We start from the raw sequence: 22667 nt of genomic DNA on the forward strand, positions 1-22667 counted from the left end.
ATAATCAAAGGTTCATGATGACGGTTAGGTGAGGTAATTTATTTAAAGCACATGGTATGGCAACTCACACATAGAAAAAATATATAAATCTTGGCCTGTAATATCATTCTAATTTTAAAGACGGGACAATATAAATTTTAAGCAAATACCTAAGTAGTTTCTGTAAAAGGCTCATAGTTGATGAGACTGGATACCAGATGTTCTGATTTCTAACACACTGTTCTTTTCGTTCTGCCATGCCATCTTACTTGATGGGTCAATGCTTAATCAGATGCTAATGGTCAAAGCCGGGAACCAACCTATTGTATTGCAGAGTGTGTATGCTTTGAAATAAGATCAATCTTAATTTGATTTTCAGTTCTAAATATTTTTAACTTGTACCTTAGAATTGGCTTTTTATCTGCCTAAATCTCAATGTCATTATAAATAAAATAGGGCAACGAGGAGGAGAGTACAAAACTTCAGAGTTATTGAAAAAAAATGTAAAGTACAGATAACAGTGTTTTACCTGGTACATGTTAAGGATATCATAGATTTTGTTATTATTACTATCATGAATGATTATAGCATTTAAGAAACCAAACATATATTCTGAGAATATTGAAAGTTAATCAAAAGTATATTCTATTTTCCAAAGACTTTTGCATAAGCAATTCTTACTACACTAAAATATTTATTCATCAAATATAATAAGAAATTATGATTTTGCAGTTAACAGCTTGTGTGAGTAATGGAAATGGAGTTGCCATTTTTAATGCAGGGTAGTTTATGACCTTGGGTGCTTTGTAATAGCTGTTGTTTATGCATATTTTAAAAAATTAAAGCATTAAGATTTGACATGGGATACAACATCAACCTTCTCAGAGTTGACCCTACACTAATGTGAAAACATACAGATCATCTCTGCAAATATTTTAGTATACATCCCTCAAAACTGCCAGAATCTCAATGTTTTAAGAAAATTCAGTAAGAGAGCTAGTTTTACTCATGTAGTAGATAAGATTTAGTTTGAAATAAAAAGTGAATAAACATGATAAAATATTCTTAAATGATTCTACTTCTTCAAAATGAATGTAAGAGACATGCATAAAGAATATGTGAATTTTTTTGTGTGTGTAGGTTAGCAAGTTTTCTCTCGTTAGTGTGTACCAGTTTTAATTTTAAATTTTGTGGTAGGCAGCACCATAATCTAGCCAATATTTGGTTTCTCTGAGGCCTTATGTTAGTCCTTGTACAATGACTATTTTCATTTTAAAAGTAAAGAAACTAAGATTCAAATAAATTAGCATATCCTTGATCACTTTAGCGGCCAATAAAAAAAACTTAAGTGCAGATCTTCATGTTTGACTTCATATTTGGTGCTTTTTCCAGAGTATAGAGTTAATGGCATCCTTGTATATTTAGCATAGAATACTTTAAAAAAGTACTTTGAATTACAATTTAATAAGAATAATTTTGAAAATTAATGTTTAATAAAGGAATGATTTCCTGAAAATATTATACTTATAATAATTAATTCACTAATCATGTTAAGCAGGGAAACATTGAGTGGATTTTAGTACTGAAAAAAAGATTTCTTCTTTAATATACATTTGGTTTCATAGTTAATATGTGGATGGATAAAGATTCTATGTTATAATGTACTTTTAATGAGAAGTATACTTCTAACTTCAAATACATTCAGAAGCTAGTATGAAAATACTGGTCATTTTTTTCTACTTGCTTCTATTGACATATCAAAATGGCAAGTTTGTTATGAGCTGAATGTTTGTGTCCCCAAAATTCATATGCTGTGGCCGTATCTCCAAATGTCATAGTATTAGGGAATAAAGGCTTTGGAAGGTAATTATGTTTAGATCAAGTCAGGAAGGTGGAGCCCCCATGATGAAATTAGTACCCTTATAAAAAGAGACATCAGAGCTTCCTCTCTCTGACTTGTGAGGATACAGCAAGAAAGTGATCATCCGAAAGCCAGGATTTGGACCTTTACCAAAAACCAAATCTGCTAGCACTTTGATCTTTGACTTCCCAGCCTCTAAAACTAAGAGAAATATCTGTTGTCTAAGCCATCCAGTCTATGATATTTTGTTATAACAGTCCAAAAAAACTAAGACATAAGTTTTATATTCAAAGTCATTTGTGGTAGTAACTTCAAAAAACTCATGGAAAGATGAAATTAAAATATAAAAAATAAAAAAAAAAATTCAACATAAGCTTCATTACGGTGAAGACACTTTTGTAAGTGATAATATCAAGCATTTAGTTAATTCCTTAAGAACTGAATGTCCTGGGAATTGAATCATGTCAATGTAGTACTTTCAATTATTAACTGAAGAAAAATGGGTATCCTTTAAAGATTTTTTTTAAGATTAGGAAAAAAATGTCAGAAGAAGCCAAATCAGCCCTGTAGGGTAGATGTCTAATGATTTCCCACTGAAACGAAAACATATTTGCCCTTGTCTGATGAGAGAAATGAGCAGGAGCATTGTTGTGGATAAGGACTCTCTAGTGAAGCTTTCCTGGGTGTTTGTGTGCTAAATCTTTTGCTAACTTTCTCAAAACACTTTCATAATAAGCAGATGTTATCATTCTTTGGCCCTCCAGAAAGTCAACAAGCATCCCATCTTAAGCATCCCAAACAATTCTTGCCATGATCTTTCTTCTTGACTGGTTTGTTTTCACCTTGACTGGACCACTTCTACCTCTTGGTAACCATTCCTTTGATTATGCTTAGTCTTCAGGAAAATATTGGTAAAGCCATGTTTCATGTCCTGTTACAATTCATGGAAGAAATCCTTTAGGATTTTTATCTTGCTTGTTTAAAATTCCCATGGAAAGCTCTGCTATTGTCTGCAGCTGATCTGAGTGCAGTGGTTTTGGCACCCATTGAGTGGCATGTTTTGCTGTTTTAATTTTTCAGTAAAATTTTTAAGCTGAACCAATTGAGATATCTATAGTGTAGGCTATTATTTATGCTGTTAATTTTTGGTCCTCTTAAATGAACCAGATGAATTTTCCTTTGTAAATTGATGTGGATGGTCTACTGTTACAAGCTTCATCTTCTTAAAATAAGTTATCAATTTGTAAACTGTTGATTTCTTTGTGGCGTTGTCCTTATAAACTTTTCATAAAGCATCAATAATTTCACTACTCTTCCACTCAAGCTTTGTCATAAATGTGAAATTTGTTCTTGCTTCAACTTTGGCAAAGTTCATGTTGCTCTGATAGGGGTTCTTTTAAAATTGATGTCTTATCTTTATCAGCATCTCAAACTCAGACATATTGTAACAAGTTAGTATGAGTTTATTTTAGTACAAAAAGATTTTGAAATCCATGCATAGTTTTTTAATAATACACATTTTTGCAAACTTTTGAAAGAGTCCTCATATATGCTGTGAAGAATATTTATAAAAATGCTGATTCATTTGTGCTATATACAAATTTTACAATCAGAAATATCATGATCAAAGATCAGATTTTGAGCATTCTTATTAAAACAGTGGACTTGAAGCATTGTTAAGGTAACCAAGGCACATTTCCTAAGCCCTTAAGCAATTTATTTATCCATCTAAATTTTTATAAAGATGTTTCTACATCATACTGTAGGATCACTTCAATTTCTTAGACATTCGATATGTTTTTGTGGTATTGATGGCTGCTTTATGGCAAAGTGTTTTCCAATTGATGGCCCATATGCACTTCAAATTTTGAAGTTAAAAAAATACCACTATTCTGATATCTTTCAAGATCAAAAAGAAGAGGAAATTTTTAAAAAGTCATTTTCAAAATATTTACCTGTTGATCTATAATTTTAAAATTGTGAATTTGACTCATCAGTTAACCAATTTGTATGAAAAAACCAAATATATAATTTTCTCTAATCTTTAGGATTGATTCCAAGAGTAGTATCCCAGGTTTATATCCCAAATAATATTAAGAAGATTGTTGGATTTATCAATTGTTGGAACTATTATCAACATATGGATATTAGGTCACTTCCTAAGGGAAGCACATCAAAATATTTTTATGTTGTTGTCATTGTCTTATGTTGGAGAACATATTCAGTGATACTAAAAGTCTAATCCCTTTCTGCCTCTTTGTCTCTCTCTCTCTCTCTCTCTCTCTCTCAGACACATACATGCCCCATTCATACACACATTTTTTTATCTTTTTTGGAAAAATAAAATCTAAATGTGAAGAGTAGGTAGCTTTAATTTTTTTCTTCAAAAGCATCTGTCTTAAAATGCATGCAAAAAGGACTACTTTGAAGGATAGTTAATATTTTCTCATTTTTATTTCCAGTAATGTTTATTTTTTCAAAATACTTTGCTTTGCTATGTATGCTTACTGAATGGACATGTATCAAGCAATTAAGCACTAACTCCAAAAAGGTTTTTTCAACTTACTATATAAAAACTCTGTATTTAGTTTTGGCAATAGAAAAAAAATGCAAACATGATATTGTTAAATGTTGGGTTTACTTACATGGGGCAATAAATAAATTGTTAATTCTGCAAAAGTAGTCAGCTTCAGTTTATCAGGAACGAGCTTCTCAATTCTTCTTTGTACCTCTGTTCTTGTAACCTCACAAGCACAGTGCTGAATGAATACATTAGACCTCCTGGTGTCTGAAGCTGTTATCTATTTACCCCGTGCTTTTTCTCAATCCAAAACACAGTGGATCCAAAAGTGTCACTAATGCTCAGATGATTGACCAGACCTCTGTCCAAATCAAACAAATAACTCCAATTACAGACAACTCCAACACGGTGTACTTCGTTAATGGGACAATCTATCAATTGTTATGGAGGTAGTAGGTATGTGTCTGGATGTGGTGTTTAAGGAAGTCATTCTTAAGGAGATAGTCCTTGGAATAATTCTTCAAAACAAAGACTTATTAGCATCAAAGAAAGATGTCACAAACATTCAAGTGACAGACTTACGATACAATGATTTTGGGTGTTTGTAATATGGAGTGAATGTACTGATAGAACAGGTGAAAATTAGGCAAGAAGACATCTTTGAGAAACGATTATTTTATTGTAACGGATTAGTAGTAAAAACATGATCTCCTTATTGAGGTATGCATAGACATGATTGTGTCCTTCCCAGGCCTTAGAATAAAAGAAGAAAAGTTCAATATATTTATAATACCAGCTTGTCTTTGATATGCAAATAAAAAAATTCAGAGCCATATCTCCTCTGCCTGGCCTGTATACCCCAGAAGAAAATATTCCTCTGCCCCCTAATCATCCCAGGGCCAAGTTGCAGGCAACTGGGGGCCACTCATATAACCCAAAGCCCACTGAAATTATTTAATTATTTATTTAGCAAATCCCAAGTTGTTTATCCTGTCCTGCATTGCTTTTCATTATGGAAACCCCAATAAACGTTCTAGCCTCAGCCTTTCCTCTTGTTCCTTGTCTTCTACCATGTGACTCAAACTGGTGCTTCCACTATGCCCTGCATTGCATGTTGTGGCCCCTTCTCTGGGACCTGTGATTATAAAAATTTTGTGTTTTTGTCCTCTCCTTGTCTCTTGTGTTCATACCTGAATTACCATATATAAAAGAACATAGAACACTTATATATCCTAATTATTTCATAGGGTGTCTTGTTTCCATATTTAATTTGTAATTTTGACAGTGAGCTAATATTTCTTTGACCTTTTCTTCTGAGAATTACTTAAAGTCTAGATTGAAGTTGTTTTCTTCCAGAAATAATTTGCATTTAGTCCCACCATTCATTTGAGGCACTGCTAAAACAGGAATATTATAAATTCATTTCTATCTATGAGATGTTTTTGATCAGGAGGTAGCATGAATTTAGGCCATGTTATTTTATAAGGACTAATTTGTGGTTATAAATTGTACTGGAAGGTGCTCTAGCATCATCCCAAACACAGAACCACTGACATGAGGGTTTTTTCTTTTCCTATCCTTGTATTGTGGATTTTCTTTTTATTTACCTTTTTAGAAGGCATATATTCCATTGAATCCTAAATTCTGATTAGTTTTTAATTAGGATCCCAAACTTCATTGAGCCCTAGGCTTTTCTTCCTACCTTCTACGCCATATGCAGCCATGAAAATAAAAGCTCAACATATTCAGTATTCAGCATACAATATCAGAAAAAAAATGTGGCTTGGGTGCTTAGTTGTCTCCTTAATTTCACTTTGTTTTTAATTCCTTGCAATTTTATTTATCCTTCAGATTTTCAAATTTATATTTTTTTCCGAACTAGCTAATAAAATATACTGTTGTAAACTGAAGTATGCCTTTCAAATAATTATGACTTTAAACATTTAACTGGTTTATCTGCTGTATACTTGTTTATGACTTTTCATTAGAAGGGAGGATTTAGCCTTTTGTCAGCATATAATTTATCCTATTTAATCCTTAATGCTTTTAACAAAAACATTTTGTGCATGTAAATGCAATGTGCATTTCTGTGTTTTATTTGTTTGTTTTCTCTTAATATTACCTTACCATTTTTATGTCAACATTTCTTTAACATTTTACTTCTCACAAATATTTGGTAGCTGGATTATATCTTATTACTAGTCAGAAATAAATCAAGTAATATCAGTTTATTATTAGATTTTAATCATTGTATTACCCAAGAAGTATGGAAATCCAGTACTGCTACAATATGCCATTTCAAGTTCCAGGCTTATATAGCCATGTTGTTCTGCCATATTTGGATTTCATCCCCAAGAACACGATAGGTTCCTAAATTGCTGTTGGAGCTCTAGTAATTACATTTATACTCAATCTGTAGAAAGTAAGAAAATAATTTTTAATGTCCCTTCTATTTCAATTTAAGGCTAGTTTCCAGAAATTATACATAGATCTAATTACATTCTTTTGACAAAATTTAGTAACACGGTCACACAAGGCTGCAAGGAAATCTGAAGTATTTAATCTTATTACCTGCTAAGTCTGCTGATTGACAACCATAGCTTATAATGATATGGTCTGGGAAAAGTCTTAGATTTTCAACATGTCAAGACTCCAATTACATGATATTTAGCCCCTGAGTGTGTTTTCTTTAGCAAAAATAAAGCTTTGTTTCCTTCTATCCCCACTTGAAGACTGACTCTAAGTATTTCTCCCTTGAGAGATTTTAATAGAAGCAGCAAGAAATGGACACCAAGACCAATTTTTTTTTAATTTTCAATTTTTTTCCCTAAGTCTGGTTTTAATTGTATCCAAAAAGGTAAGGATAAGACTTCCATTATAACACAGACTTCATCAGATTGCCAGTCTGCAATATGTGAGTACTTGATTCTTTCTACCCAAATGTTCGTATTATTCCAATGTTACAGATTTATGGTTCTGTCATGTACAGTGCTCTACTTCCAGATTCTAAATTCTTATTCCTTAGGAATAGAGTCAGCTGAGACTTTGAAAACATACAAAATAACTGGAGTTTAATGAGATAGATTTTTTTTCTGTTATATTTAAAAAGCCTGGAAGTAGGCATTCTAGTACTACTGATTTATCACCCCAAATCTACACAAAGTCTTTTTTAATCTTGTTTCCCCTCTCAGCAAAGTTCCCATTCAGAAGGTCATATCAGGGGCCAAAATGGCTGGTGATCTGTATGGACCACCTCCACACTCTGACTGGAAGGAGAAAAGGAGCATATCCTTTCATTTTAAATCTACTGCTTGGAATTTAAAGGCATTGCCTCTGCTTGTATATGTGGGAAGCAACAAGTTAAGAATCCAGTTTGCATTTAAGAAAGAAGGCAGACAAAGTGTTTTAATGCTCTTTTAAGCATGTAAATCACAGACTTCCTGGTAAACAAACTAATGGTATTTGCTGCCAGCAGAGTCTGTATGTGTGGAACACTTTCAGGAAGAGTTACTTAGCAGGCTATATAGGATTGTTTATAAGAAACAAACATAAAATCTATGGATGTATGGCCAATGGCTCCCTGGAAAATGTCACTAAAGCTCTATTGCTATGTTAAAATAAAATGGAAATGTTTCATAACTGAGATGACTCTCTTCTGTGTAAGCAATGCAGTTACACATATCATGTAGATACCTCGTATGTGAGTCAGGACCAGGGCAAGTCTGGTGCAGTGAGAAAGAGCCCAGGAAGACACATTGGCAATCCTGGACCACTCTTGTCATGATGTCTTGTGATTACTGGTGTATCTGAAATCACTTTTATAGTTTAATATGGGGTAAGATCTATGATTCATCTGGGACTAATTTGACAAAACAGTGCTTTATGCTCTCTCATTCTCCTTGGCCAGTACTTAATCACATAGTCACACATGGATGCAAATTATTATACTTTTATTCTGAAAGACCATGTATCTAGTTAAGTATCAGGAATTCTGATTTTACTCTTTAATAAAAGGATATGATTGACATCAAAGGACAACTAGGAGTCTGCAATTCACTTCTAAGTAGGTATCCTAAATAAACTCATAAAAGACATCTATGAAAATGTTCAGTCATTGGGACTAATAAATATATTGGTAATCCTAAGCAGTGGTGAAAATGGTTCTGTTTATTCTTTGTCTCCTCACCTACAAAGTCCCATTGACAGCAGCCACAAGGGTAAAGAGAGCAGTCTCTCTACCTGTCTGGAGTCCTGAAACCACTGGAATCAGAGATGTCAGTAGGTCTCTTTAGAAATATTTGCTCAGGCCTGAGCAGTTCTTTTACTGAGTTATCATCACACGCCAAAGTATCTCAAGAAAATGATATCTTACTCTTGCTTCAGGACTATCCACAATTGGGTCCAATGGAGATCCTGGACCAAATATCTCTGCCCAGTCTATAGCAGAACCTTGAATTTGCCCACATCATGATGCTGTATCTGAATGGACACTGGGATTGAGGATTGCAGTAGGCAGGGAGTGGCAGCAAGCGTGCATTCATAATACTGAGACTGTCCTCCAAGAAACATTCCCTCTATCTATCTATCATAAAAGATAAATTTAGCATACATAATATATTTCTGTTTTTATAAAAGCATTTCTGTTAGTCTATCTGAATAAATCTAGAAAATATACCTGGTTGGCTGCATGTCATCTATTATTATTTCTAAGAGTTAGAATTAGGGCTGATTTTTAAAATGTATTCTGTAACTTTCCAACATCACATTAGTTATTTAAATAATCATATAATTCAAAAGTTAACAATTTTTTCCAAATCTCTCAAAAAATAAAAGTGTGTTGCCTCTGAAAACACAGATTTAAGACAATTCTTCTGCAGGTAATGACTTTAAACACCCACAAGACATTCTGGAGACACTATGGTGCTTCACTTCATAATTTGTTAGAAATTTTCCAAAATTAAACACTATTTTTGAAAAAATTTATATTAAAACACTCTATCTTACTAATCAATCAACACTTATGTGCACATAGGTAAATGACATTCATTGAAAATCAAGCAGGTGGGAGGATGGAGGAGGGACTGGGTACACTCACCCCTAACGGGTATAGTACACACTATCTAGGGGATGGGCACACTTATAACTTTGACTTGAATGGTACAAAATCAATTTATGTATCCAAAACACTTGTTCCCCCATAATATTCTGAAATAATAAATTTTAAAAAATACTATCTCTTATATACATTATACATTTCTATGCAAATCGCTTATCAGCAAAAAGAACTGCACTTTGAATTAAGCATGGGATGTTACATTGAACCTCTCTTGTGAAAAAAACAATATAATGTTCAAAACAATATAATGTTAAAATCTAATGCTGCTAAAATAAGTTTCTGTTTAACTCACAGTATTTCTAAAGTCAAAACAATCCACGTGATCTAATAAATCAGTTTTCCATTCACCATGCACCTTTATAATCACTTTATAAAATATGCTTTTGGAAGGAGGTGCATTTTTGGTCAATTAACTACATATTCTGTATTCCTTAAAGATCAAGGGCTTATCTGCATTTGTACCTAGATAGAATACAACAGTTGAAAGTTTATATTCTCTCTCCACACTTAACCAGTGCACATGCATAGCAGTGTAAAGTGTCTAATTCTCTGCACACAATTTCAGTACTTAAGGTAGAGTGGCTCTGTTGGAGTTTTTGGCTCAAATTAATAACTAAGAGAGTTCTTCAAAATACAATATGATTAGTCATCTTTAATCAAATGCATAAATTGACTAATAAGAAGCTGCCCAACGATCATTCTCTGGAGAAATACATCAATTCACGTATACACTTGAGCCTTTCACCCAGAGAAAGGTCACTTATACTGCCTGTTCTGACTGCCATGTTAAGTACATTTCAGGCAGAGCAAACATCCACCTTGTTTCATGAAATGATAGTTCCAATCCCCGGATAATTTTAAAGATTGCCAGTCCCAAATGTGTATGTGAAAGACTTTCTATCTTCAAGTAAAATAAGCAAGCAATCATATGCTTAGCATTTCTTCCTAGGATGCAGGCTTATTGACATGAAGATTCCTTTACAAAAGCAGCAGACAAAACATAAAAAATTAAATACATTTTTATTGTATTCCTTTTGATTTAAGCATTTTATAATTTAGAAAAATATTCATAATATAATCTAAACAGACAAAGAGTTTTAGACAGGCAATCATGTAATGTGTCAAAGTTAGACTACAGAAAATTCTTTATAAAAGAGAAAAAAGATGTTTTAGCTTTTTTGATTATTTGTCATAATATAGCAATTTTACAAATGTGGTGCATTCAAACGTAGAAGCTTTAAGATTCAAATCAGTTGAAATTAAACGAAGAGAAAGGAACATAAATCTTGAAAGAGATACTTAGAAATGTATTGAAAATACAACACCCTTGGAACAATCCAAATGAAAGACACAATGCTGTACTTCTTAGTGCCACACCTCAAGTCGTAGCCATAGCCTACATGTAAGATAAGTTTTGCACTTATCCTGCAACATACCTAACAGTTCAGCCCCTAGTCCTTGCATTTTCTACATAGTAAATCCCACAGGATCTAGAGAAACTGAAACCCATATATTTCCAACTTCCCACTGGACTGTGAGGTAGGCTTCAGGTACATTTTTCACATATTTGATGGTGGTGGGGGGAAGGAAATTGGTATTTTTATGATGCTTACTATTTTACTTGTAGCCTGACTTTCAGGGATTTGTGAATCCCGCTATTAGATGTTACCAATAATGTATACTTACCACATGCACACCAATGCACTCTACCAAGTGTTTTCTACATTTTCACAAACAGGAAAAGTGAGATTTAGTTGAGGAAACTAACTTACTTAGGATCACTCAGGTGTTAAATGGCACAAGAATATTTGGCTTTAAAGCTCATACACTTATACCTACTACAAGTGGAATTGACCAACAAATGAGTACAACTATTATGCGATGGCCACATATGTTCATAGTGGGATAGATCATTCACCTCATCTGTGTATCTGGCAGAACTCTTCATTGTATATGAACCAAGGTATGAGTCTTTTTATTTTAGAAAAATAAAATTAAAATAAAAATAAAATTAAATTTTATATTATTTAATTGAGATAATATTCACATTTTAAGAACAGCTGAGAGGATCAAGAGGCAGCATGCAAGTGCAAAAAAGAAAGAAGCATAAAGTATAACTTCGGTATATGTCCAAATATTGAAGACAAATGAGTGAGAATTGTAAATATCTAAGTTAGAAGGAAAATTAAGGGAGAAAACCAGGTTCCACAGAGCCAAATCAAAGGAAATTGAAGTATTAAAGATGCATTAGAGATACAAGAGAGAGGTCAAAGATGTGAAAGACATGACTGGAGTTGATGCCAGGTAGAATATGGATTCCTCAAGCTGAAGATATACAACAAGTATGGAGGCAAGCAGAGACTCTTTTGGACAACAGAGAAGCAAGAGAAAATATAAATTTACTAACATTTTCTATAAGTGGAAAATATCTTAGGTAGCAAATGTGATTAAAATACTGGTAAAAAGACACTTGGGATAGACCTATCTTATACAAAATGATACCAGTCATTAAGATGAGAAATAAGGAAGATCCAAAGAAAACGATGTGTGTAAAATAGAGAAACTTGATTTTATGAAATGTTTCACATTACTGGATGGAAGATTTAGTTTTGGCTTTTACTAAATAGTATCTCACAATTTGATATTAAGAGACATGGCTCTTTCCTCACACCTTCTCCTCAGAAATTTATATAAACATTGACACAGCAATGGTTATTCTAGTAGCATCATAACATGTGAGACTTACAAGTTAACTTATGTGTACATGACAATAAAGGTTATAATATAAATATGCAAGGACAGATATACAGAAATAGGTGACCAAAGCAGCATGATATTAGTATAAAACTAGACACATAGGTCAATGGCACAAAATAGAAAACACAGAAATAAAGCCACATATCTACATACAACTGATCTTTGACAAAGGTATAAAAAACTTGCACTGGGGAAAGGACACCTTTTCAGTAAATGGTGGTAGAAAAATTAGATCACCATATGCAGAAGAATGAAACTAGATTCCTATCTCTCACTATATAAAAAAAATCGTCTCAAGTAGGATTAAAGACTTAAATGTAATACCCAAAACTATGAAATTACCAGAAAAAAACTATGGAAAACTTTTCCAGATGTTGATTTAGGCAAAGAATTCATTACTAAAATTTCAAAAGCACAAGTAACAAAAATAAAAATATTGAAATAGGACTTAATTAAACTAAAAAGCTCCTGCACAGCAAATAATAATAAATTGTGTGAACAAGCAACATACAGAATGGAAGAAAATATTTGCAAATTATGCAGCCAGTAGGGGCTAATATTTAGAAATTACAAGGAACTCAAGCCACTCAATAAAAATAACCCCACTGAAAATTGGGAGAAGGATATGAATAGACATTTTTTTCAAAAGAAGATATACAAATGGCCAAAAAGCATCTGAAAAATGCTCAATATCACTAATCATCAGGGAAATGCAAATTAAAGCCACAATGAGACATCATCACACACCATTTCCTGGGATGCAAGAATGGATCAACATATGCAAATAATAATGTGATACATCATACCAACGGAATGAAGGACAAAATCCATATGATCATTTCAATTGATACTGAAGAAGCATTTGATAAAATTCAACATCCCTTCATGACAGAAATTCTCAAAACACTGAGTATTGAAGAAATTTACCTCAACATGATAAAAGCCGTATGTGACAGACCCACAACGAGTATTACATAAAATGGGGAAAACCTTAAAGCCTTTTCTCTAAGATTTTAAACAAGACAAGGATGCCCAATTTTACCACAAGTTATTCAACATGATACTAGAAGTTCTAGTTAGAATAATCAGATAAGGAAAATATATAAAGGGCTTCCAAATTGGAAAGGAAGAAGTCAAATTATCCTTGTTTGCAGACACTATGATCTTATATTAATATCAACATATACAAACCACAAAAATATTAGAACTGATAAACTAATTCAGTATAGTTGCAAGATACAAAATCAACATACAAAAATGAATTGCATTTCTATATATCAACAAAAACAATCTAAAAAACCAAGAAAGAAATCCCATTTACAATAGCTGTGAATAAAATAAAATACCTAGGAATAAACTTAACAAAAGAAGTGAAAGATCTCTATAATGAAAACCATAGACTATTGATGAAAGAAATTTGAAGAGGACACAAAAAATGGAAAGATATTCCATACTCATGAATTGGAAGAATCAATATTTTTAAATGTTCTTACTACCCAAAGCAATCTATAGATTCAATGCAATCCCTATCAAAATACCAATGACATTCTTCAGAAAAATAGAAAAAAAGAATCCTAAAATTTATATGGAACCACAAAAGATCCAGAATAGCCAAAGCCATCCCGAGAAAAAGAGTGAAGCTGGAGGAAACCTATTACCTGACTTCAAATTATAGTACAGAGCTGTGGGGCTCAGTGTCTTGTTGAACTAGTATGGCAGCTGTGATGTGGGTGAAAGTTCATTCTGTTAAGCATAGATAAACACAGCTCTTCCACCAAGCCAAGGACTGTGACTCTGAATGAATAGCATGAGCCCAGGGAACAGGCATGTCTTGTGACTCTGATCTTTGGGGTTAGAAGGCAGATTTGACACAGCTCCAGGCATAAAGTGGTATGTCAGAGGCTCATGTCCTGGGGAGCAGGGCACAACTGCACTTTGAGTTATACAGCCAACAAGGCAGAGTGACAACTCAGGCACCAGGAGAGAGGATACCATGTAGTGGTGACTCTGGACCCTGGAGTTGTAGAATACATCAGTGGCCCAACATCTGTGAGGCTGGGTGCAGTGGCAGCAAAAACACCAGAATGATGGGGCACAGATGTAGTTTGGACTCCAAGGGTTTAGGAGCAGCGCAATGTTGGCTTTACTCCAAAGGAAGGTGTTGTGCCTCAGCGGCTCAGACTCTGGAGGGCTGGTCCAGATCCAGGGAGGCAACGCACTGCTGCTCTTTGGCCCAGATGTCAAAGTTACGCAGTTCAGCCAAAGCTTTGTTTTTGAGGGTATGGGCATCACTCTGGTTTGGTCACCAGGGTTGTAGCTGCTTCCAGAGACAAAACTCTATATTCTTGGGAACAAAATACCAGGTTGGTTTAGGTGTCAAGTGGGCATGGCTGGTTCATTGGCTCAGGCATGGCTTATCTAGGCCAGGGTGCCAGACTGGTTCACAGGCTGCAGGGGCATGTAGCTGCTCTTCTGGCTCAGGTACAGTTTCCTTGCTGGGTAGCCCTGGCTGTTCCTTTGGGGGCAAGGCACTGCCTGACCTCAAGCCCATGAATCACAGTTGTTCTGTGGGGCCTACTCTTCAAGTTGCTGGAGTTTGAGTGCCACAGCCACTGAAATGGGAAAAATGGAATGACTCTTTGGTGGCTTGTTTCAACCAGATAGGAAGCTGTAAGAGCTTGGCTAGGGAATGTTGTGCGACCATGAGTGTGAGCATTGTACCATGATGGCAGAGGCTCAGGAATGGAGAGATGCAGTGGCTACAGGCCCCCAGAGCATGCAGTCTAGCGGTGGTTCTGGTTTCAAGACAGCATCATGCAGAAGCAGTTTGTGTCATAGTGGATAGTACAATGTGGGCATCTTCTCTGGTGTAATGCAACCATGTGAATTCTAGGAAGATCCCTAAACTGGGCTCAAGGCCAGTGAGGACTGAAGGATTCTCCTATAGCAGAGACTTCAGGTGTCTAAGGCAGTAACAGGGGTGACCGTGGCCCTCCTGCTTACCTTTTCTTTGCAGGAAAAGTCCCAGTTGGTTTTGAGCTGATTCCATCTAGGGAGATGAGGTCAGATTAGAGTGATTTTTTCCCTTTTCTGTGCAGCTGTCCTGAGTTTCTGTGCTCCACAGTGATACCACTACCCCCTTGCTATATTCCAGCACTCCCCTTTAGACACTCTAGTGGAAATACACGTTTATTGATTGTTTGGTCTTTTTTGTGTGGGGTGGGGTGAAATGTTAGGCACCTCTGTGCAGCCATCTTGCTAAAATCATCTGCCCAAGTTTCTAAAACCTTATGAGTTCACCAAACTAATGTAAGTACTAATTCAATAAAATTTTCCTGGACACTCGATACAATTGGAATTGCCATAGCCTTTGTGGTATGGAACAGGGTCATCCAACCCTGATTCATGGGCCAAATCTGGCCTGTCACATGCTTTGTAAGTTTTGTTGGAACACAACCCCATTCATTCATTTGCATTTATTTCCTGAGAGGGCTTTCTCTCTACAATGTCAGAGTTACATAGTTGCTACAGATACTGCATGGCCAGCAAAGTAAGAGTATTACTATCGTCCGTTTACCAGAAAAGTTTGCCAGACTTTTACATAGAGGATTATGTGCACATGTAGAAAAGGTAGGTTGCTAGCTACTGTTTTTAAGATATCAAAATACTCTCAACATAAAACAGTGCCAATGTAACAGGTTCTCTTTGGCTATCTCAGTATCTTTGTGTGAAATAAAGGGTAAATAGCATTGGCAACTCTCTGAGGTTTTGTGAGAATGTGAAAAGGTGTTATGTATAAGCGTCCAAGTGTCAATATCAGTGCATGTTTAAATATTTAATAAATGTTTACCAAGAAATTGAGCTAAAATGTATCTCCTAATATGATATGCACTGAGCACATATTATATGCAAGTCAGTCGGATACTTATATAAATATGAAAAGGATTGCTTTATAAGTCATACCTGTCTTCTTATTTAGAGTATGACAATAAAAATCATAAGAAATTTTACAACTGATTGAGCTTTTTATTGTCTTCATTGTCTTAAAAATTAGACTTGATTTTTACATTGTGCTCTGGTCAGACTTCTTGTTTTTAAATCCACAACTCCACTAGTTCCTAACTGTAAGATTTTGTTCAGGTAGTATTTTTTACCATGCTAATGAAGTTGTATTAATGAATATATGTCATAATCTGTAAATTGGTTGGATTCTGGTTGTACAGTTGGCCCTCCATACTCACAGGTTCTACATCCACTGACTCAACCAACTTCAAATTGAAAATATTTGAAAAAAAATTCACAAAATATTATTTTGTTGCTAATGTGTACTTGGTAGTTAGGCCTATGATGGTTACATCTATAGCAAACAAGTAAATCATTTTTTTAATGTCATTACTCCCTAAACAATATGGAATAACAACTATTACATTATATTTACATTATATTATTATAAATAATATAGAGATGATTTAAAGTGTAAGAAAGCCTGTACATAGGCTATAGGCAAATAGGATCCCATTTTACATAAGGGACATAAGCACCCATGTATTTCAGTATCCATGGGCGGTGGGGGTCCTAAAGCCAATCCCCTGTGAATACTGAAGGATGCGTATATTTGAAGGTAAAGTGAATATGATTTACTAATAGTATGTGGGATTTGAAAGGAAGAGAGACATCAGGATGATTTCTATATATTTAATATATATTTTTTCTTCCTGAAAACCTGAAAAGGTACAGCTGCCATTGGCTGACATGGTAAAGACTGCCTGGGGTATATTTCAAAAGAAAGTATCAGGAATTCATTTTCAAATATGCTTACTACAATTGCTTAAACTACATGTAGCTGATTTTATGTTCTTCCTACTTAAACTCATTAAAGCACACATGCAATGACACCTAGATTTTTCTCAAACAGATGTTTGCATCAGTGTATTTAAACAGATCAGGATAAGGTAGGATGACAGAAAGTTACTTATTTTTGTGCACATTAAAAAAAAGGCCATGGAAATAATGTAATAAGCAAAGTTAAATTCATGTGATATTCTCAAGATGCCTCAGTTTCCCATATTAGAACATCAACTAAATTTGAATATTTTCTTAAGGATATCAGAATGACAGCAAAATGATTTATATTGGAATAAATTGCTTTTATTATATGTGTAGAGAGATGGGATGAATATTTCTGGAAACGCATACATAAATTTAAATATATTTTCAAAACAGTAAGTATGTAGCATTTTCCACTATTTCACTGTGGTTTTGACTGAAGTCAGTTTGATTTCCCAACTGAATGAACATTCTCACACCCTTTTACTCATGCAATGAAGAACTAAAAGGATTGTAATTTATGGTTACATTGTGTAGTTGTCAGTGGAGGAAGGAATGGAACTATATATAAATGTATATATTTTTTATTTTCTTAAAACTCCATTCCAGTCACCTTCAGTGAATACTAGATTCTTTCCATATTACTATTCCTTGGACTAAATTAGGAGACTGTAAAACTTTATCAGTTTTTTAATTAATGGCAAAACAAAACTTCCTGTAAAATAAAATTAAATCAAGAAATCTTAATTCAAGAAAAGGAATAGTTAAAAAGGGTCTATTATTGCAGTTTAAATGATAAACTGAGACATTATCTTAAAGAATAAAATTGATGTGTTCTAATGCATGCTACTTGAAATCAAAGTTTACAAGCTACCCATTTTTTGTGCCTTAAATATAATCTGGTATGATGAAATTATTAAAAAGATTGTTTATTTATTCCCGTGGTGCCAGAAATGGGAACTGTTCAAGGTTCTACATTTTTAACTTTATTAAATATTTCGAAGTTTTAAATTACACAAATATTTAACTTTTAAAAAGATACTATAAATATATTGAATGATGGGTAGAAAATTAACTTAAAAATAAGTTTTAGGCTAACTAGAAGTTTAAGATAAGTTCTTTACTGTTGCATAAGTTTTTTTTCTTGCTTCTCTTATCTTTATTTATTTTTTTTAAATTCAGGATATTATGGGGATACAAATATTTTGGTTACATAAAATGTGTTTGCCTCACCCAAGCCAGGGCTATAAGCGTGTCCTTCTCCCATACAGTGTGTCCCATTTCCATTAGCTGTGGGTTTACCCCCCGACCCTCTCCATCCCCTCATCCCCCTACTCCCTACCTGACTGCCACCCACTATTACTACCATGTGAGCACATTAGTGTTGATAAGTTAGTACCAATTTTTGATTATTTTTATTTTTTCCTAGGGAAAATGAAATAGTTAATCTGCTTTTTTCCCTTAATGATGATTCAAGATTTATATATCACATTCATTTTACTAACTTAAAATGATAATATTATACACTGTGATTTTACAGCCAATGTACTTTTCATTCTGTTAATTTGATAAAAATGAATCACTTATTTATCTGTAATAACAATAGAATATACTAACAATAAAACATAATAGCATTTTATTATTCAATATTCCAGATATCTAAAATTTCCATGTCATAAAGTTAAAAATCCTAAGTATTAACATTGAGAAGGCTTAATGTTCTCTAATATAGTAAATGTAATTTTGCTTGTTTGCTTTTTATTTTTGATTTGTTTTGTTTTTGCATAGCTAACCTCAAATTGTTCTCTAACTTGAAGACATTTTTTTTACTGAAAATATTATATTCAATATATGATCTGTAAGTATCAAAATAATCAATTCTTTTAAAATTCTTAACCTATCTAATCAGATTCATGTATCAAGTAACAAAACAACAATTGTTTTTGCTGTTGTTTGCTTCTGGTGGAGATGTGAATTTTTTTTCTACTTGAGAGGCTTTCTAAGAACTGCATAGGTGAAAAGTGAACAATAAATAATCTATAAATATTCTACACAAGGTATTAAATAAGTGAAAGTAAATTTTTTTTCCCCAGTACAAGGTAAATAAGTAGCTATTTAATATATGTACACATGTAATAACATAATCCTATATGTATTGAGAAAAAATATATTTTTTCTTTCACGTGTTGTGATTCTTGGTTTTATGTGTCAACTCCGCTGACTATAGTACCCAGTTATTCAATTAAACACTCATATAGGTGTTGCTCTGAATGTATTTTGTAGATGTGGGTAACATATATAATTAGTCAAGTTTAAGTGAGGGAGATCATCTTTGATAATCTGGATGGGCCTCATTCAATCAGTTGACAGATCTTAAGAACAAAAACTGAGGTTTCCCTGGGGAAAAAGGAATTCTGTCTGTTCACTGTACCTTTCCTACTCTAGTTTCCAGTGTGCCACTGGCCTGCCCTGCAGATTTGCCCAGATAGACCCCACAGTTGTATAAGCCAATTTCTTGATGGGGGAGGAACCTCTCTCCTCCTTCCCCCAATATCACCTATTGGTTCAGTAAAATCCAGACTACTGATACACACATTTTGTACCCTTAGTTGGAAATAATAAGAAAAATGTAATCTGTCATTCATCATTTGTGTATGATTTGGATGGCTGGGGAAATTATTTTAATATGACATGGACAGGAACAAAGAAGATCAGAGTCACTGCTGAATTTATGCAAACTCATTCATGAATGTTTGAGTGCATTGGGAACTAGTGAGATATATCTTCAAATAACCAAAACAAAGAAGTCGATTATTCATATGAAGAATTTTTCCCTATAATTACCAAATCTAATTTAAAAGTTCATTTCAGTGATTTGAAAATCGAACAATCAAATACTTAACAGAGCATGGGGATATTAAATAGTTTTACTGCAAATATTGAAAAAGATTTTTCTTATCTAATTGTGAGACTGTAACAATATATATTGTAAAGGATTACAGATTAAAACTGTGTCATTTATATCCTCTATTTATTATAATAGAGTGTGTTAGTACTATATAATACCTAACATCTTAACAATGTTTAATGATTAGACAACAAAGTGGGAGGTAGAATTATTGACTTCTGGTAATACAATTCTTCAAAATAACTCTATGTAAGACCTATACTAACTACACAGTTATATAATCAGAAAATATAGATATTTCACCACATAATAAAGTTAAGTCTGTTACTGTATAATGTGGTACTTTTTTTTCCGTATATGATATCACAATATTGCTTCTTGATTTCCTGGTCATTATAGACACTCACAGAAGGCCAAATCATTGCAAGAATGAAATAGAATTATATTTCCTTTGCCAAGTATTTGAACATAAGAACAAACTAAGAAAATATTTATTCTCAGATAATACATTTTGCTGCTTTTATATAGCTCAATACCTTTTTTGCAGTTATTTTTATTGACTCTAAAGAGACAGCTCCACATATTAAAGTATTCAAGAAAACTAAGATACATGATTGGAAGTATGTAAGAAAGAAAGGGAACAGTGAAAGATTTTAATAATTTCATTTGATTGTTCAGGGAAAAAATTAGATATACCCAAGTTTTTAGTCATTTCAAGGTACTTTAGTTTAGGAAGATGACCCTTTAAATGCACTAGTTTCTAAGGTCCATTTTGTGGTAAAAAACAAATCTCTCATTCTAAATCATAAAGTATTTTTTCATTTTAATGAGATCATTGAGGAAAATAGATATTAGTGATATTAATAGTCATAAATACAGCTAACATAACGTATACCTTGTAGTTATAGGATAATGCAAATATATCTAATACAATAGTACAGTAGTATTACTATATGTATAATTTCATTTATGGCTATATATAAATCCATATTTCTAAATAATTAAAATATTTTGAGTGAATTTTTAAAAAGTCTAGAGAGCATTCTAAATTATGAATTTGAAGCTTTTAGAAAATAGAAATTTTTATCCTTATTTTTCTTTCAATTTTAGTAAATATATTGAAAAACCTTAGATCTTCTAATTTACATGCCAGAATTACATTCTACTTTAGTAAACATTTTTCTTTAAATTGTTTTAATAATATTTTATTTTCTAGAGGTTCATATGAGTCTTTACCAATCATTGCAACTTGTACAACACAACCAAGCATTAAGTAAAACTTAGCCATATATATTGTATATTTATAGCTAAATATATAATATATTTCAGTTTCTATTTATTCAACAAATATTCCTTAAACACTATCATATCTGAGGGATTACTTCTGGTACAGCAGTGATAAAAATGCAAAGAAACTCCTTATTCCTAGGGGGCTTAGTTTTTTATGGTGATTGATAAGAACTATCGATCAACTAATCAATTAATCAATAATCTAAGATAGTCACCAGTGCATCATGATAAAGGAATAAGAGAGAATAGTTACTAAGAAAGGAGAGTCATTGTTACTCTAGAAGGGGAGATTTATGAATATCATCACTGAAAAACAGATATGCTATTTGTAAGTTCTTACACAAATATAAATCTACTATTCAAACCAGGGGAGGAATATACTGAATAGAAGAAACATCATGTGCGCTTTGCATATTCATTTGTTATTTCTGTTGCCAACATTTTTATTTCTTGTTCTACCTTTGTTTTAATGCATATGCATAGGTTCACAAGTAATAAAGTTTTTCAAGTGATGAAAAAGAACTATTGTACAATAATCCCACATTATTATACATTATTTATAATATTATAACACTAAAAATATGCCAGCATATGTTATATTTTATTTCAAAATATTAAGGGGGTACAAATATTTTAGGTTACATGGATCTCACTTTTGTAATGCTTGAGTCCTGGCTAAAGGTGTGCCCATCACCCAGATAGCGTTCATAGTTCCCGTTAGGGTAGGTTTTTGCCCCTCCCCTATTTCTCCTTCCTCCTTGGTTGATTTCCAAGGAGTTTTACTTCCCTCTATGTACATGTGTGCTCCTCGGTTAGTTTCAATTTAATAGTGAGTACATGTGGTGTTTGTTTTTCCATTCTTGACACACTTTACTTAGGACAATGGTCTCCAGTTCCATCCAGATTGTTGCAAAAGGTATCAATTCATCTTTTTATGGCTAAGTAGTACTCCCTGGTATACACATACCACATTTTATTAATCCATTCATGCATTGATGAGCACTTGGGTTGATTCAACATCTTTGCAACTGTGAATTGTGCTGCAATAAACATTTGAGTTCAAATGTCTTCTTATCATAAGAAAAATAAATGGCTCCTGAAAGGATGGCACACTGACTTCTAAATTAATTTCTCATCACATCCCTAAAGAGAAAGAATGGTCATAAAAGCTTTCTTCTTCAAGGCCAACAGAAGAGTCTCTCTTGATAGTTGATAGTCTGCTATGATAGAATCTTATACAATGCAGTGTACTCATGGCTGTGACATCCTATCACCTTTGCTATATTCTATTGGTTTTGAGAAAGTCACAGTGTTCACTTGCACTCAAGGTGAGGGAATTTTACAAAGTAGCAAATCATCAGAGTTACACCTTACAGTGTCCTGCCTTTCCTTATCTGCCTAGTGAATT

Source organism: Lemur catta, chromosome 13 (assembly GCF_020740605.2).
Source record: "Lemur catta isolate mLemCat1 chromosome 13, mLemCat1.pri, whole genome shotgun sequence".
Lineage (NCBI taxonomy): Eukaryota > Metazoa > Chordata > Mammalia > Primates > Lemuridae > Lemur > Lemur catta.